Source organism: Ranitomeya variabilis, chromosome 6 (assembly GCF_051348905.1).
Source record: "Ranitomeya variabilis isolate aRanVar5 chromosome 6, aRanVar5.hap1, whole genome shotgun sequence".
NCBI classification, from domain to species: Eukaryota; Metazoa; Chordata; class Amphibia; order Anura; family Dendrobatidae; genus Ranitomeya; species Ranitomeya variabilis.
Genome location: NC_135237.1, coordinates 335,333,716 through 335,343,560, shown reverse-complemented (window position 1 = coordinate 335,343,560; position 9,845 = coordinate 335,333,716).

Genomic DNA, 9,845 nt, shown 5'->3' with positions numbered 1-9,845 from the left:
GCCCCGGGGCACGAGCATATCATTAACTCGAAACTGAGAATAAAGTTAAAGAAGTTGTCCACTGCAATAATTTTTTTTTTTTCATAAATCTTGCTATTATGAGCCACTGAAAACATCCACTGTGTTTATTTTAGCAATATTACCTTTTATCATGCTGCAGCAGCACATCTTCAGTGCTGGATCCAGCTCTCATGGGGTTAATAGACAACTTCCTTTCTCCTGAGTTATTGTGCTGTAATACTACAAGTTCCATGATGCATTGCACTGCTACTAAGCCTGAACCTAGCACACCCTCTCCAAAACACACCCAACCCCTCCCTCCTCTCCCCCCTCTATCTTCAAAAAGATTTGTGATGTCATTTCTGTCCAACCTCCTCTTTTACATTTGTCCAACCCACACTCCATTACACACAGATAGAGGGATAGATAGATAGATAGATAGATAGATAGATAGATAGATAGATAGATAGATAGATAGATTAGATAGATGGATCTATAGATAGATAGATAGATAGATAGATAGATAGATAGATAGATAGATAGATAGATAGATACAGAGATATATCAATATATTTATTTCCATAGATATGTCCATATCCTTGTTTCTAAACCCCCTTCACCCCTGGAGCTTTTTCGTTTATCGCTCCCCTTCTTTCCAGAGCCATAATTTTCCATCAATATGGCCATGTGGGGGCCTGTCTTTTGCAGGACAAGTTCTACTTTTGAACGACATCATTGGTTTTACCATGTCGTGTAAAAGAAAATGTGAAAAAAATTCAAAGTGCGATGAAATTACAAAAATGTGCAGGCATCCGATTGGACTACAAGTACGCAGCATCCAATCTGCAGCTCATTCGGATGTAATCCGGACAGTGGACACACACCCTACACTATCCATACATCTATCAATAGATATATCTATCCAGACACATCTACAGATAGATATATGAATAGATAGATGTATGCATCTATAGATCTATCTATATGTAGATCTGTCTATCCATTTCATCTATCATCTATCTGTTTATCTGTGTGTAACTGAGTGTGGGTTGGACAAATGTAAAAGAGGAGGTTGGACAATAATGACATCACAAATCTTTTTTTTTGTTCAATAATACATCTTTAATTAGCTTACAAAAACGCATAAAAACCGCACCAAAAATGAATTTAAAAATGCATCAAAACCGCGTAAAAAAACGCACCAAAAACTGCACCAAAAATTGCATCAAAACTGCACCAACAACTGCATCAAAAACGCACCAAAAACCGGATCAAAAACTGCATAAATAAAGCATCAAAAACTGCATCAAAAATGCACTAAAAACGAATCAAAAATGCATCAAAACCACACAAAATGCATCAAAACTGCACCAAAAATGGCATCAAAACCGCACCAAAATTGCATCAAAACTGCACCAAAAACTGCATAAAAACGCATCAAAACTTCACCAAAAACTGCATCAAAACTACATCAAAAACTGCATCAAAACTGCACCAAAAACTGCATCAAAACCGCACCAAAAACTACATCAAAAACGCCTCAAAACTGCACCAAAAACTGCATCAAAACCGCACAAAAAACGCACCAAAACCCGGACCAAAAACTGCATAAAAAACGGAATCAAAACCGCGCAAAAAAACGCACCAAAAACAAATTTAAAAATGCATCAAAACCGTGCAAAAAATGCACCAAAAATGCATCAAAACTGCACCAAAACCGCACCATAAACAAATAAAAAATGCATTAAAACCACGCAAAAACGCATCAAAACTGCACCAAAAACTGCATCAAAACCGCACCAAAAATTGCATCAAAAATGCACCAAAACTTCACCAAAAACTGCATCAAAACTGCATCAAAACCACACCAAAAACTGCATCAAAACCGCACCAAAAACTGCATCAAAACTGCATCAAAATCGCACCAAAAACGCATCAAAACTGCACCAAAAACTGTGTCAAACGCACCAAAACCGCATCAAAACTGCACCAAAAACTGCATCAAAACCACGCAAAAAACGCACCAAAAACCAGACCAAAAACTGCATACAAAACGCATCAAAAACTGATTCAAAACCACGCAAAAAAACGCACCAAATACTGCAGCAAAAACTGAATCAGAACAGCGCAAAAACCGCACCAAAAACTGCATCAAAACCTCATCAAAACTGCACCAGAAACTGCATCAAAACCACACCAAAAACTGCATCAAAAACGAACCAAAACTGCACCAAAACGGCATAAAAAACCGCACCAAAAACGCACAAAAACGAATTAAAAATGCATCAAAACCGCGCAAAAAACGCATCAAAACCGCACCAAAAACTGCATAAAAACGCATCAAAACTGCACCAAAAACTGCATCAAAACCGCTCTAAAAATGCACCAAAAAACGGATCACCAACTGCATAAAAAACGCATCAAAAACTGCATCAAAATCGCACCAATAACTGCATCAAAAATGCATCAAAACTGCATCGAAACCGCACCAAAAACTGCATCAAAACCGCACCCAAAACTGCATAAAAAACTGCATCAAAACCACGCAAAAAAATGCACCACAAACCGGACCAAAACCTGCATAAAAAAAGCATCAAAAACTGAATCAAAAGGGCGTAAAAAATGCACCAAATACTGCAGCAAAAACTGAATCAAAACCGCGCAAAAACCGCACCAAAAACAGCATCAAAACCACACCAAAAACAGCATCAAAAAAGCACAAAAGCGCATCAAAAACGCAGCTGCGTTTTCTGCAAGGAGATGCAGATTTTGTGCAGAAAATTCTGCACCCAAATCTGCAACGTGTGCACACAGCCTAAAACTGACCTGCCATTATGATTCTCCAGGTCATTACGAGTTCATATACACCAAACATGTCTATGCTATGTTTTTTTTTTATCTAAGTGGTGAAAAAAAATTCCAAACTTTGCTAAAAAAAAAAAATAATAATAATAATTGCGCCATTTTCCGATACCCATAGAGTCTATATTTTCTGAGATATCGGGTTGGGTGAGGGCTAATTTTTTGGGTGCTGAGCTGACGTTTTTATTAATACCACTTTTGTGCAGATACGATCTTTTGATTGCCCGTTATTGCATTTTAATGCAATGTCACGGCGACCAAAAAAGCATAATTTTGGCTTTTGATTTTTTTTTTCACTATGCCGTTTAGCGATCATGTAAATTTTATTTTATTTTATTGAAAACAGCTGACATGTTGCGGCTTTGAAGTGGGCTCACCACCGGAGCCCACCTCAAAGCGGGGGACACTGCCAGCTGACGTACTATTCCGTCAGCTGGCAGAAAGGGGTTAATGAACAATATGTTTCAGTTAAAAAAAATGAAAAAAAAAATGGCGTGGGCTCCCGCGCAATTTTCTGCGCCAGAGGGGAAAAGCTGATGGCCGGGGGCCTTGCTATTGTAAGGTGACATTAAGCCCGGTTAATAATGGAGATGCGTCAATATGACGCCTCTCCATTATTAATCCTATAGTAGTGAAAGGGTTAAAAAAAAATTAAGACACAGCCAGAAAAAAGTATTTTAATATTCTTAATTTAACCATACTTACCATACTCGATCACCTGCAAAAAATAAAAAATAATAAACCGTATACTCACTTTCCACCGTAGTCCAATTAATAACGAGTGTCCCACGACGATCTTCCCTATAGAACAGTGATGTCACTGCTCTATAGGACCTTCAGTGACACACTGACAGGAAACAATGGCTCCTGCAGTGCATCACTGAGGTTACCTCAGTTCAGGGGCTCACTTTATGGCAAAGCTGTGTAAGAATTTTCCCACACAGCAGTGCCAGAAGTGAGACTAGGGACTATTTTATCACAGGGGCGTAGGAATACATTGTGGGGAATACATTGTGGAAGGATACCTTCCATCATTGTATTCCTGGAGCCCCTGGAGTGCGGTCGCATCAGCTGATGCTGCTGTTCTCCACGGGAGATCGTCGAGGGACACTCATTTTAATTGGATTTCTGCGGATCAGGGAGTGTAGTGTTTGTTTATTATTTTAATATTTTTTACAGGTGACACTGGCTTCGGGGAACAAAGTGACAAGTGATGGTGAGTATGTACTCTGTTTAATGTACTGTATGTCTATATGTATGTTGTATGTATGCATTGTATGTATGCACTGTATGTGGCATGTCGCATGTTGCATGGTGCGTGTCGCATGCTGCATGTCGCATGGTGCATGTTGTATGTCGCATGGTGCATGTTGTATGTCGCATGTTGTATGTCGCATGGTACATGTTGTATGTCGCATGGTGCATGTTGTATGCGGCATGGTGCATGTTGTATGTCGCATGTTGTATGTCGCATGGTACATGTTGTATGTCGCATGGTGCATGTCGCATGTTGTATGCGGCATGGTGCATGTTGTATGTCGCATGTTGTATGTCGCATGGTACATGTTGTATGTCGCATGGTGCATGTCGCATGTTGAGCAGAATTCACAAAAGTGCTACTTACAACCACCGGAGGGAGCCCAAGAGCGGAATTCACAACAGTACCCCCCCTTGAGGAGGGGTCACCGAACCCTCACCAGAGCCCCCAGGCCGATCAGGACGAGCCAAGTGAAAAGCACGAACCAAATCGGCGGCATGGACATCGGAGGCAACCACCCAAGAATTATCCTCCTGGCCATAACCCTTCCACTTGACAAGATACTGAAGCCTCCGCCTCGAAAAACGAGAATCCAAAATCTTCTCAACCACATATTCCAACTCCCCCTCAACCAACACCGGGGCAGGAGGATCAACAGAGGGAACAACGGGTACCACATATCTCCGCAACAAAGATCTATGGAAAACATTGTGGATGGCAAAAGAGGCTGGAAGGGCCAAACGAAAAGACACTGGATTGATGATCTCAGAAATCTTATAAGGACCAATAAACCGAGGCTTGAACTTAGGGGAAGAAACCTTCATAGGAACATGACGAGAAGATAACCAGACTAAATCCCCCACACGAAGCCGAGGACCAACACACCGACGGCGGTTAGCAAAACGCTGAGCCTTTTCCTGAGACAACGTCAAATTGTCTACCACATGAGTCCAAATCTGCTGTAACCTATCCATCACAGAATCTACACCAGGACAATCAGAAGGCTCAACCTGCCCTGAAGAAAAACGAGGATGAAAACCAAAATTACAAAAAAAGGCAAAACCAAAGTAGCCGAACTGGCCCGATTATTAAGGGCAAACTCGGCCAACGGCAAGAAAGCCACCCAATCATCCTGATCAGCAGACACAAAGCATCTCAAATAGGTTTCCAAGGTTTGATTAGTTCGCTCAGTTTGGCCATTTGTCTGAAGATGGAACGCCGAAGAAAAAGACAAATTAATGCCCATCCTAGCACAAAAGGCCCGCCAAAACCTGGAAACAAACTGGGAACCTCTGTCAGACACAATATTCTCCGGAATACCATGCAAACGAACCACATGCTGAAAAAACAATGGAACCAAATCAGAGGAGGAAGGCAATTTAGGCAAAGGTACCAAATGGACCATTTTAGAGAACCGGTCACAATCAACCCAGATAACAGACATCCACTGGGACACAGGAAGATCCGAAATAAAATCCATGGAAATATGCGTCCAGGGCCTCTCAGGGACAGGCAAAGGCAAAAGCAACCCACTAGAGCGGGAACAGCAAGGCTTAGCCCGGGCACAAGTCCCACAGGACTGCACAAAAGAACGCACATCCCGCGACAAGGAAGGCCACCAAAAGGACCTAGCAACCAAATCTCTGGTACCAAAAATCCCAGGATGACCGGCCAGCACCGAACAATGGACCTCAAAAATTACCTTACTTGTCCATCTGTCGGGAACAAACAGCTTCCCCACAGGACAGCGGTCAGGTTTATCAGCCTGAAATTCCTGAAGCACCCGCCGTAAATCAGGGGAGATGGCAGAAAGAATCACCCCTTCCCTAAGAATGCCAACCGGCTCAAGAACTCCAGGAGAATCAGGCAAAAAACTCCTAGAGAGGGCATCCGCCTTAACATTCTTAGATCCCGGAAGATACGAGACCACAAAATCGAAACGGGAGAAAAACAGGGACCATTGAGCCTGTCTAGGGTTCAGCCGCTTGGCCGACTCGAGGTAAATCAGATTCTTATGATCAGTCACGACAACAACTCGGTGCTTGGCTCCCTCAAGCCAATGTCGCCACTCCTCAAATGCCCACTTCATAGCCAACAACTCCCGATTGCCGACATCATAATTACGTTCCGCAGGCGAAAACTTTCGGGAGAAGAAGGCACATGGTTTCATCAAGGAACCATCAGAATTCCTCTGTGACAAAACAGCCCCTGCCCCAATCTCAGAAGCGTCAACCTCAACCTGAAAAGGAAGAGACACATCCAGCTGATGCAAGACAGGGGCAGAAGTAAATCGGCGCTTAAGCTCCTGAAAGGCCTCAACAGCCTCAGAGGACCAATTTGTCACATCAGCGCCTTTCTTTGTCAAATCGGTCAGGGGCTTAACCACACTAGAGAAGTTGGCAATGAAACGGCGATAAAAATTAGCAAAGCCCAAAAATTTCTGAAGGCTCTTCACAGATGTGGGCTGAATCCAGTCATGAATGGCTTTGACCTTAACAGGATCCATTTCTACAGACGAAGGAGAAAAAATAAACCCCAAAAAAGAGACCCTCTGAACTCCAAATAGGCACTTAGACCCCTTCACAAATAGAGCACTATCACGAAGGATCTGGAATACCATCCTGACCTGATTCACATGAGACTCCCAATCATTGGAAAAAATCAAAACATCATCCAAATACACAATCAAGAATTTATCAAGATAATTGCGGAAAATATCATGCATGAAGGACTGAAATACAGAAGGAGCATTAGAAAGCCCGAAAGACATCACCAGGTATTCAAAATGGCCTTCGGGCGTATTAAATGCAGTTTTCCATTCGTCACCCTATTTAATACGAACAAGATTATATGCCCCTCGAAGGTCAATCTTGGTAAACCAACTAGCCCCCTTAATCCGAGCAAACAAATCAGAGAGCAAAGGTAAAGGGTATTGGAATTTGACCGTGATCTTATTAAGAAGGCGATAATCAATACAGGGTCTCAAGGAGCCATCCTTCTTGGCAACAAAAAAGAATCCCGCTCCCAATGGTGACGAAGACGGCCAAATATGCCCCTTCTCTAAAGACTCCTTAACATAGCTCCGCATGGCGGCATACTCTGGCACAGACTGATTGAAAAGTCGGCCCTTAGGGACCTTACAGCCAGGAATCAAGTCAATAGCACAATCACAGTCCCTATGTGGAGGAAGGGAACTGGACTTGGGCTCATCAAATACATCCTGGAAATCTGACAAAAATTCAGGAACTTCAGAAGAGGGGGAAGAGGAAATTGACATCAAAGGAACGTCACTATGTACCCCTTGACAACCCCAACTAGTCACAGACATCGATTTCCAATCCAACACTGGATTGTGTACTTGTAACCATGGAAAACCCAGTACAACAACATCATGTAAATTATGCAACACCAGAAAACGACAATCTTCCTGATGTGCTGGAGCCATGCACATAGTCAGCTGAGTCCAATACTGAGGTTTATTCTTGGCCAACGGTGTAGCATCAATACCCCTCAAAGGAATAGGGCTCTGCAAAGGCTGCAAAGAAAAACCACAGCGCCTGGCGAATTCTAAGTCCATTAAGTTCAGGGCAGCGCCTGAATCCACAAATGCCATGACAGAAAAAGATGACAATGAGCAAATCAGGGTCACAGACAAGAGAAACTTAGGCTGTACAGTACTAATGGTAACAGATCTAGCAACCCTCTTAATACGCTTAGGGCAATCAGAAATAGTATGAGCAGAATCACCACAGTAAAAACACAGCCCATTCTGACGTCTGTATCCCCTCTGTTCCGCTCTAGTCAGAATCCTATCACATTGCATAGGCTCAGGACTCTGTTCAGAGGACGCCGCCATATGGTGCACCACTTTGCGCTTGCGCAGGCGCCGATCAATCTGAATGGCTAGAGACATAGATTCGCTCAAACCAACAGGCGTGGGGAACCCCACCATAACATCTTTAAGGGCTTCAGAAAGACCCTTTCTGAAAATTGCTGCCAGAGCGTCCTCATTCCATTTAGTGAGCACAGACCATTTTCTAAATTTCTGGCAGTATAATTCTGCCGCTTCCTGACCCTGACACAGGGCCAACAAGGTTTTTTCCGCATGATCCACAGAGTTAGGTTCGTCATACAATAATCCGAGTGATTGAAAAAATGCATCTACATTAAGCTATGCCGGATCCCCTGACTCAAGGGAGAATGCCCAGTCCTGAGGGTCACCACGCAGCAGAGAAATAACTATTTTAACTTGCTGAGTGGGGTCACCAGAGGAACGGGGTTTTAGAGCAAAAACAATTTGTAGTTATTTTAAAAGTTCAAAAAGTTAGATCTATCCCCGTAAAACAAATCTGGAGTAGGAATTCTAGGCTCTAAGGCTGGAGTCGGAACAACATACTCTTGGATACTCTGTACTCTTGCAGCAAGCTGATCAACATGAGAAAACAAACCCTGAACATCCATGTCCGCGCCCAAATCCTGAACCACCCAGAGATTAAGAGGAAGGAAAAAGACAAAACAGACTAAAGAAAAAAAAATGGCTCAGAACTCTTTTTCTTTTCCTTCTTTTGAGATGCATTCAACTAATTTTTGGCCAGTTGTACTGTTATGGACTGGTGATTTAGGAGCGACATGCGACTAGCTCTGAGCAGGTGGTAACTATACAGACCGCAGTTCCTGATCTTAACACAACACTAGCAGTAGCCGTGGGATGTTCCTGTCACTCCCTGGACACCTCGTCACAGCCGGAGAACTAGCTACCCCTAAAGGTAGAAACAGGAAAGCTATCTTGCCTTGAGAGAATCCCCAAAGGAAAGACAGCCCCCCACAAATAATGACTGTGAGAGGAGAAGGAAATGACATACGTAGTATGAAACAAGATTTAGCAAAGGAGGCCACTTCTAGCTAGATAGATAGTACAGGAAAGAACACTGTGCGGTCAGTAATAAAAACTAGAATATTGCTTTGTGCTGGCGTGTACTCCGGAGGACAGAGAATGAACTTCAATCCAATATTGCGGCCAGCATGCAGCCAGCGGGTAAGGAAAGGGTGAATCAAACACTCGAAAACCCCGCCCATATGACCCAAAACTGGTCCCGCCAAATTCAGGTGACAGGTTCCCTTTAAAGAAAGCCTAATGCTAGCCTCCTGAAAGAGTGTGGGAGTCTGTCATGGTGGACAGAGATCCCTGTGTCCAGGCGGGACACTACAGACAGGAGTCTGTGTGGGTGGAGGAGAAAGCCTCCACAGGACTGAGCCTGAAGGACTGGACATTTGTGTTTTCATTTCCTGACCTGAGCTAAAGGCTATTTGTTTACCTGTTGTTCAAGCTGTTATGTGGTTTATGGAGAAATAAACCTGTGAACTTTAAAAGGAACGTGTCTCCTGCGTGTCAGACGTTGCACCTGAGCGAGTGAATCCCTACAATTGGTGTTTGGAATGCGGGCATAGATCCAAGGAGCACGTGTTGCAGCGATGGCTGGTCTGAGCCAGAAGATTGGACGGTATTGACAACCGTGAGTAAAAACTGATCGGGGTCAGTGAGAACTGCAGTTTGTGGATACCTCTGAGGAGAAGAGGGATCCGGGAACCTGTGTGGCTGCCACCCACAGGTAACGGACAGGTGTCCGTGTATACTGACCGGGGTCAGAGTGGAAGAAAACTGAGACAGTGCATCTGGGCATCTCTGAGGCTGAGGGGTGTCCAGGAACCCGTGAAGTTGCCAACG